The sequence below is a fragment of the Sceloporus undulatus genome, chromosome 4, assembly GCF_019175285.1.
Source record: "Sceloporus undulatus isolate JIND9_A2432 ecotype Alabama chromosome 4, SceUnd_v1.1, whole genome shotgun sequence".
NCBI classification, from domain to species: Eukaryota; Metazoa; Chordata; class Lepidosauria; order Squamata; family Phrynosomatidae; genus Sceloporus; species Sceloporus undulatus.
The window spans coordinates 3,851,247-3,860,878 of NC_056525.1; the positions used below are offsets into that span (position 1 = coordinate 3,851,247).

The 9,632-nt window shown below is 47.5% G+C and overlaps 1 pseudogene; it reads left to right on the forward strand.

Annotated features, from left to right (window-relative positions):
- The first annotated feature begins 468 nt into the window (after positions 1 to 468).
- Positions 469 to 2,495, forward strand: LOC121928108 (annotated as a pseudogene).
- The last annotated feature ends 7,137 nt before the right edge of the window (positions 2,496 to 9,632 follow it).

Below are 9,632 nucleotides of genomic sequence, written 5' to 3' on the forward strand. Positions count from 1 at the left end.
GGCTGAGGCTTCTGGGAGCTGAAGTCCAGGTCCTTTAAATGGCACAGTTTGGGGACCACTAGGATAGATATGATAGATATAGATTGTGGATGAATGGCCTGGGGGCTGTGACACGGAAGACCCTGTGAATTTGGCTGCCAGGGAAGGGAAACTAGAAGGGAGGAAGAAAAAGGGGCAGCTGCATTCAGGTGAGGCTAGCATTCACATGAAGTGGAGCCTGGCTCCCTTCTTAGCCCCGGAAGTGGCAAAGGTTCAGGATGCCTTCAGGGCCCCACGGAGCATGTGCAAGGGTCCCATTCGAATCATTGAATTCCCCATGGTATGCACCGGTGTGGAACACAATTGCACTACTCCGCTGTCCTGAATCCGCATCATGTGACTTCCTTCAATTCGATTCTCCCAGTTCGGAAGGGCAACAGAAGAGGCAACCAGGTAGGAAAATACATTCTCCTTATCATGTCAATGCGAATGCCCAATCTGCAGAAGCCCCAGACTGAGCTGCAGAAACCTCGTCTGATAAACGCCCAAGACAATGGTGCTATCTGGAATTCCAGGCACGAAGTAGAGAAATGAACTGGCAGAGGCAAATGGAACAGTTCATTTAGGCCCAAGTTGTCACCATCCTCAAATCCACAGGGATGAGACGCCGATAGTCAGCTGGGCAGCGGTGTGTCTCCAGTTGTTGCCGATCCCTTACCAGACATGTCAGCTCATGTCAGTCTGATGCTCTTGAAAAAGGGCTAATGGAATTTGACCACTGTTTCCAACAGAACATACAATGTTATCATTTTGGACTACAGCCCCCAAATCCCTTAGCCAGGCTGGCCACTTAGCTGTGCCAGCCAAGGGATCTTGGCAGTTGTAGTTCCAAAAAAGGACCATTACCAAGGCATGAAAAGTAACCATCACTGTTTTTTTCTTCTGTGAGTTAGACCATCTGGAGAACTCTGTGTCCAGTCCCAGGTGTTGCCATTCAAGAAACTCCCTAGATGTGGGGAAAGATATGCACATCCCAAGGTGTGTCCAACAAAACCTGGTGCCTCTGGGGTTGGTTGTGCCAAAAGATGGCAACTGCCACACCACAGCTCCTGACCAAAACGAGAACCCAGACAGAGCAAGGTTTGGTCTGGGAAAGGCCTCCAACGCAACCGTTGGCATCCAAGCCGTCTTGGATAAGTACTGATCTTGCCCAACGTAGTGGTGGTTTCCCCCACTTGTTTTTGTTTGACGTCTCCTTGGCTTAAAAAGCAAGCCATAGCCTCTGTGTCACCCCTCTTTCTTCTCCATCCCTCAACCCTTCTCCTCCCCCAACTCCGTCTGGGAACAGTCTGCCCTGGTGGCTGAGGTGGCATCTTCCTCCCTGGGCTGGAGGAGAGGACAAGGCTTGGCCTGTTTCTTGGAAGCAGCTGGTAAAATTGCTTGCTGGCTCTGCGCCTGCCGGCCCCTCCTCGTGGGCTGTGGGAGGAGTGGAGTCGGACAGTCCCTCTTTAATTTTTCCTTTTCCAGAAAAGAGGAAGGCTGGACCACAGCAGAGTTTAAAACCCCGGGGTGGGAGAGGAACAGCCTGCTCCACAGAGTGGCAGCCTGAACGTGGTGGCCAGAGAAAGGATGCAGCTAGAATATCCCAGGCCGCTTTCTTCTCACTCCCTCCGGCCTCCCACTGCAAGACCCAAGAGGAACCAGTGAAGTGGCCATGGGCCTTTCCAGGTACTCTTCCCCGGAGCCCTCCTGGGCTCTCGATTGCAGGCCACCGATGGCACAAGCCACCCTACAGTTACATGCTCGATCACCATGGCCATCAAGAGCACCCCGGAGAAGAGGATCACGTTCAAGGGATCTACCGCTACATCATGGCCCGCTTCGCCTACTACCGGGAAAACAACAGGGCTGGCAGAAACAGAATCCGCCATAACGGTCGCTCAATGAGGTGTTCGTCAAGATGCCCCGCGATGACAAGAAGCCTGGCCAAGGGAACTACTGGACATGGATCCTGACTGCTATGACATGTTTGAGAACGGGAGCTTCCTGCGACGCCGGAGGCGTTTCACTCGGAAGCGAGGGCCAACACAAGTGTCTACAGAAGGCAAGGAACCCAAGAAGCTCTCCAAAAGTCAGCCTGGGTTGAACGGCCAGACACTGGCATGCAAGGCCATCAAGATAGAAGATGGTCACTCTTCGCCACCTACACCAGCCATTCTGCTCCAGAGTTCCTGCCAGGAGATCCAGGTCCTGCAAAGCCCCTGCACTCGGAGATGCTCACTTCTGGCCAAGCCACAGCGACCCAACACTTGCCAGGAACAGGTGGGCACTGGAAGCTGGCATGTGCCAAGCTCTATAGGTCCAAGCCTAGGCCCACAGGCTCCATCCACAAAGCTGTAGGGCCCAAGCCGCACCTCTACAACCAAGAGACCTGCTTCTCTTCCCAGCCAGATTGCTCCCAGGGCAAAGAGATTGCCAACAGGCTGAAATCTAGTGCTGGGCATCCACCTTGGTGACCAGATGGTGCCCCAGCAGCCCACTCGCCAAGGACAGAGGTCAAGGAGATTCTCCAAAGCCCCCACAAGGTCTTCCAGGGCCACCCAAGAATAGTCGAAGGGAAGGAGGCACCCAGAACTTTGGCCAATTGGCTCTTCTTCCCAGCCCTCTGGGTCCAAGCAGAGCCTCCCAGCCTTCGCCCACCTGCTTCCCAACATTTGAAACTGAGGGCTACCCCAAGCCTCGTGTTTGCCTGTCTTTGGCTCTTTGGGCTATTCCAATCCCGATGCCCTTGGGGGGAATTACCAGTGCCGCCTGCAGGCTTTGAACTTCTGTGTCAACGAACACATCGCAGCACAGCCTGGAACATCTCTTGGCTTCTCCCCCAGCTCAGCTTCTCCTCTTCTTCCTCCTCCTCCAGCCATTCAGCCATCCACTTTCATGGCAGCTCCATGGAGAACAAGAGTCCTGGTCCGGAAACACCTTCTCCCTCCAAGGAGGGAATGGGTATCCCTCTGAGTCTGCCACACTGCCTCTATCGGACTCCGGGAATGTTCTCTTTGAGTGACCAGGGGGTTGCTAGAACTGGGGGAGGAAGAGGAAAGGTCTTTTGGGGGAGGCAGACTGCACTGGAGGAGAGGGCCCTGGGCATCCATGTAAGTTATTGACCCTGCCTGGCAGAGGCAGAAGGAACCCAAAGGGACTCTGTTTGTAGGCATTTTGGTCCCTTCAGAAAGTATCATGCTGCTGTGTCCAACAACTGGTTTGACTAATGGAAAAATGCACATTCCACTCTTCAACACAGATTCTATTTCTCTGTGATCTTCTCAGTAGGAACTGAGTGAAGGATTGCCATTATTGGGAGGGAACACACAGATCTGGAGTCCATATTTGGGAATTTAGTTTGTAGGAAGCACTGATCAAAATGCTGTTAAGCACTGTGCGTATGCAAGCGATGCAATATTTCCAGGGGCTTCTAAAGGCTGGGCTTATTGGCTTTCCTAAGTAGGAAAGACCCATTGAATGGTTCAATGGTAATCAACAATAGGTAGAATCCCAGTGTCCAATGGGTGTGCTTTAGGTCCAAAACACACTGCAAAAATAATCCAATCGTACACCGCTATAACTACAATGGCTCAATGCAGGGAACTGGGAACTGTAGTTATTCTGGCACCAGAGCTCTCTGACAGAGAAGGCTAAAGTCTCACAAAACTACAGCCCCAGAATCCTTAGCATTGAGTCAGGGCAGTTACAGCGGTCTCAAACTGGATTATTTCTGGCAGTATGTTTTAGACCTTATTGGGTGGCACTGATTCAGAGCAAGATCTGGGCAGACTATTTTTCTAAAAGCCTTACTTTCTTCACAACCGGGAGTCCCTTCAGCTTTTTCCTCGGGTTTGTCACCATTTACAGAATCATGGCATTGTTTCTTTACGTTATCCAGGTACTGCACATGCACATATCTGCACTGGTTAGGCCTCATCTGGAGTAGTGCGTCCACTTCTTCTGGGCACCTCATTTTAAGGAGATAGACATGTTAGAGTAGGTTCAGAGAAGGCAACCAGGATGATAAGAGGATGACAGAGGAATGGAGAACAAACATGAGAGAGTTGAAGGCACGGGGCATGTTCAGCCTGGTGAACACAAGACTGTGGGGTGAATGATAGCTCTTTGAATATCCCTGGGCTGTCACAGAAAGGAGGGGGCAGATTTGTTTTCTATGCCCTAGATGGTAGATCAGCTCTAAGAGTTTTAATTATGGAGGGTAGAGTTGGATTGAACATTAGAAGGAACATCTTGACAGAGCGTTTTCAGCAATGGAACCAATTCCTAGAGAGGCGGGGGAGCCTCCTTCTCTGAACATCTCCAAAAAGCAGGTGTGAAGCTACCTGTTGGGATGCTCTAGCTCAGTGGTTCCAAAGCTGTGGGTCGCAGCCCCTTTGGGGATCAAACGACTCTTTCACGGGGTCACCTAAGATCATCGGAACTTATTTCTGATGGTCTTAGAACTGAGATCATTGGAACATATTTCGGATGGTCTTAGGAACTGAGACATGAGGTTGAGGGTCACCATAACATGAGGAACTGTATTAAAAGATCACGGCATTAGAAAGGTTGAGAACCACTGCCTAGGCGGATATCCTGCACTGAGCAGGGAGTAACCTGATGATCTCCAGGGGACCCTTCCACTCTAGAAGGTTATCGCATGGGGGCAAAACGTCCCCCGATGTGTTCTAACGAGCACGAGCGCGGGCGCGCACGGGCGTGATGGGAACCCGAGGGGAACCAGAAGCTAGTTTTACCCACGGTGGAACGCCGCCGCTGCCCGCCGGCGTTCCCAATCGGTTCCCGATGTGTTCCAGGAGGCGCCATTTCTGGGAACGTTTCGCGTTCCCAGAAATGGCGCCTCCTGGAACACATCGGGAACCTGATGGGAACGCCGACGGCAGCGGCGGTGGTTCCACCGTGCGGTAAACTAGCGTTCTGGTTCCCATCGGGTTCCCATCACGCTCCGTGTGCGCCCGCGCTCGTGCTCGTTAGAACACATCGGGGGACGGTTTTGCCCCCATGCGATAACCTTCGGATTCAATGAAATCCACCCCCAAAGAGAACCAGAAGGGGACTTTCCAATGCCATCAGGATGAATCTGATTCTGTGCATGTGCAGAGTGCCTTTAAGATGTAAAAGAGATAGCTTTTCTGAGAAAATCCAAATTCTATTCCTTTTCCCTTACTTTTTTGGTATAATTCAAAGATACAGTATAGCTGTGTTAGTCTGTAAAATCTGTATGCAGAGAGATCTTGCCACACCTTTGAGACTAACTGAAAGAAAGAAGTTGGCTGCATGAACTTTCATAGACTTAAGTCTACTTCCTCACCAACTTCTTTTTTTCAGTTAGGTTAGTGTAACCTTTGTTGGATTCTGATACTGGAAAACTAGCTCCCTGGCCAATTGATCAGTTCTCTCTTCTGGTGGTCCCATGCCTTCTGCTGTAGCCTACCTGATGGGTTATTTCTCCTTTCTTTATCTCATAATCTGGGAAAATGTTGCTTTCTTCATTTCCCATGTTTCTGGCTGCTTTCAAGGGCAGAAGGACAGGAGCAATAAAAGGGAGGAGATGGATGCTAGCTCCAGTTTTGCTGCAAAGATAGCGAGTGATTATGGAGATGCTGGATCCCATTCAAGATAACCATCAACATCTGGTCAATGCCAGATGTTGGGAGTAAATGGCACAGGAAGGCTATCAGCCTGCGCTCTTTGCTGAGTGGCTTCAAAACTGAGTCACTGCTAGCTTGAGTAAAAGTAAGCCATCATCCTTGCTAATCCTGGGGCCCTCACATCTGTATTAGCTTTCAGGTTCACAACCTTTTGCATCACAAGAGCCCACCCAGTTTTAGAGAGTGCAAAATGGGAGGATACATATTGGCTTATCTTCAGTCTTCATGTACAAGATGTATAAGAAACATAAATTAATTTTAATGATATAGCCATGTTAGAATCAGTATGTAGAGAGATCTTGTAGCACTTTTGAGACTAACTGAAAGAAAGAAATTGGCAGCATGAGCTTTCCTAGACTTAAGTCTACTTCCTCAGATGCATAAATGAACTCCGCGTTTAGACTTGGATCCCATCTCCAAGATATCTCACCTTGTATATGCAAATATTCCAAAATCCAAAAAAAGTCCAGAACCCAAAACACTTCTTGTCTCGAGCATTTTGAATAAAGGAGACTCGGCTTGTAAGGAGTTTATCACATGGAGGGCAAATTGGTGAAATCCTGTGCAGAAACAGGGTTTTAAAATCTGGGTGTTGTTTATCAGGTGCATTGGCATGAAAGAGATATAACATGAAAATAATCTGAACGAAAGCTCCTTTGTATTTTGGAATTTAGTGAAATTAAAAAGGAGCTGGTTTTGATGACTTTGAGTTCAGGTTATTTTCAGGTTATTTCTCTTTCACGCAAACCTTGTCTGAAAAACATCCCACAAATGTGGGTTTTTTTCAGTTTTCAGCATGGGTTAACCCCAAACATCGCCTGAAAAACAGTTTAAAATTAGTTTCTGCATGGGATTTGTCCTATGTGATAAACCCTTAGTGAATTGCAGCAGTGTGCAACAGAACAGGCGAATGTGTGATTGCCAGATGTGTGATTGCACAATTGCAATAAACAATTGCAATGTTCAGTGCACATCTACAAGTGAAGTGTGTGTGGCACATCTGGATCTGCAATGCACAAGGACACAGCATGTGCAACTTTGCTTTCAGAGCCTTCAACTGAATGTGGACTTCCACATTCAGTTGCTTCTCTAGAGGAGGTTAAGGCATGCATAAGTCAAAAGAGTTCCGGTTGGAGAGTTCGAATCCTGGCTCAGCCACAAAGTGCCAGTCTTTCTTGGGTCATTCTCTGTCTCTGTCCATTTACACCAAGTGTACAGAACTGATCAGCTAGTGGCAGGGAGTGTGTGTCTGCATTCCCTAGCTTCCAGGATCGCTGTTTTTGCACTGCTGATAGCTAGTTGTTGGAGAGTATCAATGTGTTTGCCTGGAAAAGTGAGAGGAACATTTGAAGCTGCCTTGTACTGAGTCAGATCGCTAGTTCATCCCCAATAGTGTCAAGCTGCCCCGATTGCATTTTGTAGAGAGGTGGGATATAAATAAGTTTTATTATTTTATTTTATTATTATGTCTGGCTCCAGAGTTTCAGGCACAATTATTTTCTAGCCCTACATGGAAATACCCCTGTTTTTGCTCTGATGGTTTCCCAGGCAAGTTTCCATTGGGTCTTACTCTTCTTCATTTATGAAATTAGTCAGGAATAGCTGTTTTCAGGGTGACTGTGGTTATTAATTTCTATTAAGTCAGTTTCAATGTATGGCAATCTATGCAGGAATTACCTCCAAGACATCCTATCAATGACAGCCTTGCTCAGGTCTTCCAGATTTAGAGCATTCGTGGCTTCCTTGGTTGAGTCTATCCATTTCGAATGCGGTCTTCCTCTTTTCCTACTGCCTTCTACCTTACCAAGCATTATTGTCTTTTTCTAGGGAGTCGTGTCTGGTCATGATATGGCCAACATTATGACAGTCTCAGTTTAGCATTGAAAGACATTGCTGTGTTAGTCTGGAAAATCTATGCAAAGGGATCTTGTAGCACTGTTGAGACTAACTGTAATTCTGAGACCCTGGGCAAGTCACCTGTTCTCAGCCTCAGGGGAAGGCAATGGCAAACCTCCTCTGAAGAAATCTTGCCAAGAAAACCCCAGGAAAGGGTTGCCCTAAGGTGGCCATCAGTTGGGAATGATGATGGCACACATCATAAAGACTCAAGTCAACGAAAGTTCATGCTACCAGCTTGTTTCTTATAATTTATCTCAAAGGTGCTACAAGATCCTTTGCAAAGGGAGAGTTCAGGCTTAGTTTGCTCTGGAACTCATTTACTGTCAGCTTTCCTTATCCACAGATTTCTTATTCATGGATTCAAGCATCCACAGCTTGAAAATATTCCAAAAAAAGTATAAATTCTAAATAGCAGACCTTGATTTTTCATGTTATATAAGGCACAGCATTTTGCTATCCCACTGTATTTAATGGGATTTGAGCATCCACAGATTTGGTTACCTTCCTATCAACTTCCCTCACTCTCCTGCTTTCACAGGGTGCTCAAGGTGGTTATCGTGCTTCTTAAGAACATATGAAGCTGCCCTCTATTGAATCAGAATCTCTCTGGCTCCATATAGTCAACTCAGTTCTTCAGGGTTTCAGGTAGGATTCTTCCCTGGCCATGCCAGGAAATTCCTGGTGTTACCTGGCTGTCCCCATCCAAGGACTAACCCTGTATGGTCCTGTTTGGCTTCTTAAATCTGATAAAACCAGAGCTGTTCAGAGAAATGTGGTGGCAAGTGAGTACATGCATGTGTGTGTCTGTGTGTTCATATGTGCAGGATGTGAGCCCCTGCACATACCATATGTGGCCTTGACAGAAATGCATGTGTGATGTGTACTTTCAAGTCATTTCTGACATGTTGACCCCATCATGGGGTTTTCATGGCAAGATTTGTTCAGAGAAGGTTTGCTATTGCCTTCCCTTGAGGCCGAGAGCATGTGCCTTGTGCAAGGTCACGCAGTGGGTTTCCATGACTGAATGAGGGTTTGAACCCTGGTCTCCAGAGTTGTAGTCCAACATTCAAAGCACTACACCAGACAGGCTTCTAATAATAGGCTAAGAACAAAACTTGTGTAAGGACACCCAGTGGGTTTCATGGCCGAGGGGAAATCGAAGCCTGGCAGAAATGTAGCTATATTTTATTTGGGGGTAGTTGAATTCTTATTCAGAGGGGCAATGCCCCCATTTTGGTTCCCCTATAACCATACCTCTGGTTGAATGGCCATGTGGCACAACTAAACAATGTACAGCTGAACACAGAGCCAGATGTGCTTATGAATCCATGTGCAAATCTACATCCAAGCAAAAGTCTCATCAGTGTCCACAGTGGCACCTCCTCTGCAACTTCGCTTCCTCAGACCTGAATTCAACATGGATGTTCTGCAATAGACAAAAATACCCAACCACTTCCATAGGGAAATTTACACATGTGTAAAACAACACCAAAATCCTGGCCATTAACTTTTTCAGACTCCATTATTCCCCATCCATTATTCCCCAAGGAAGACACCCAGCGTTACGCTGAGCGTAGTTGAGGAACTGAAACTGTTTCAACCCATAACTTTCAGGACATTTTTGGAGCTAAAAGAAACAGGACTGTGTGGCCTAGGGATGTAAATGCGTGATTATTTATCTCCCCAGGCACAGCCAAATAATTATAATCCTTTTCTCCCTGCTGTGAGAGAAAAAAGATATTCTGCCCCAATAGTATTCCTGAAAGAGGCAGCTTGGCATAGTGGTTTGAATATTGGACTAGGACTCTTGGAGACCAGGGTTTGAATCTTGGCTCAACCATGGAAACCCACTGCGTAACCTTGAGCAAATCCCACTCACTTGGCCTCAGAGGAAGAGAAAGGCAAAGCCCCTCTGAACAAGTCTTGCCAGGAAAACCCCATGATGGGCTCACCTTAGAGTTGCCAAAAGTCAGAAATGACTTTAAGGGACACAAACAAAAACAACTAGTTACACTGGTGATCTGGTGTGTGTGTGAAAAC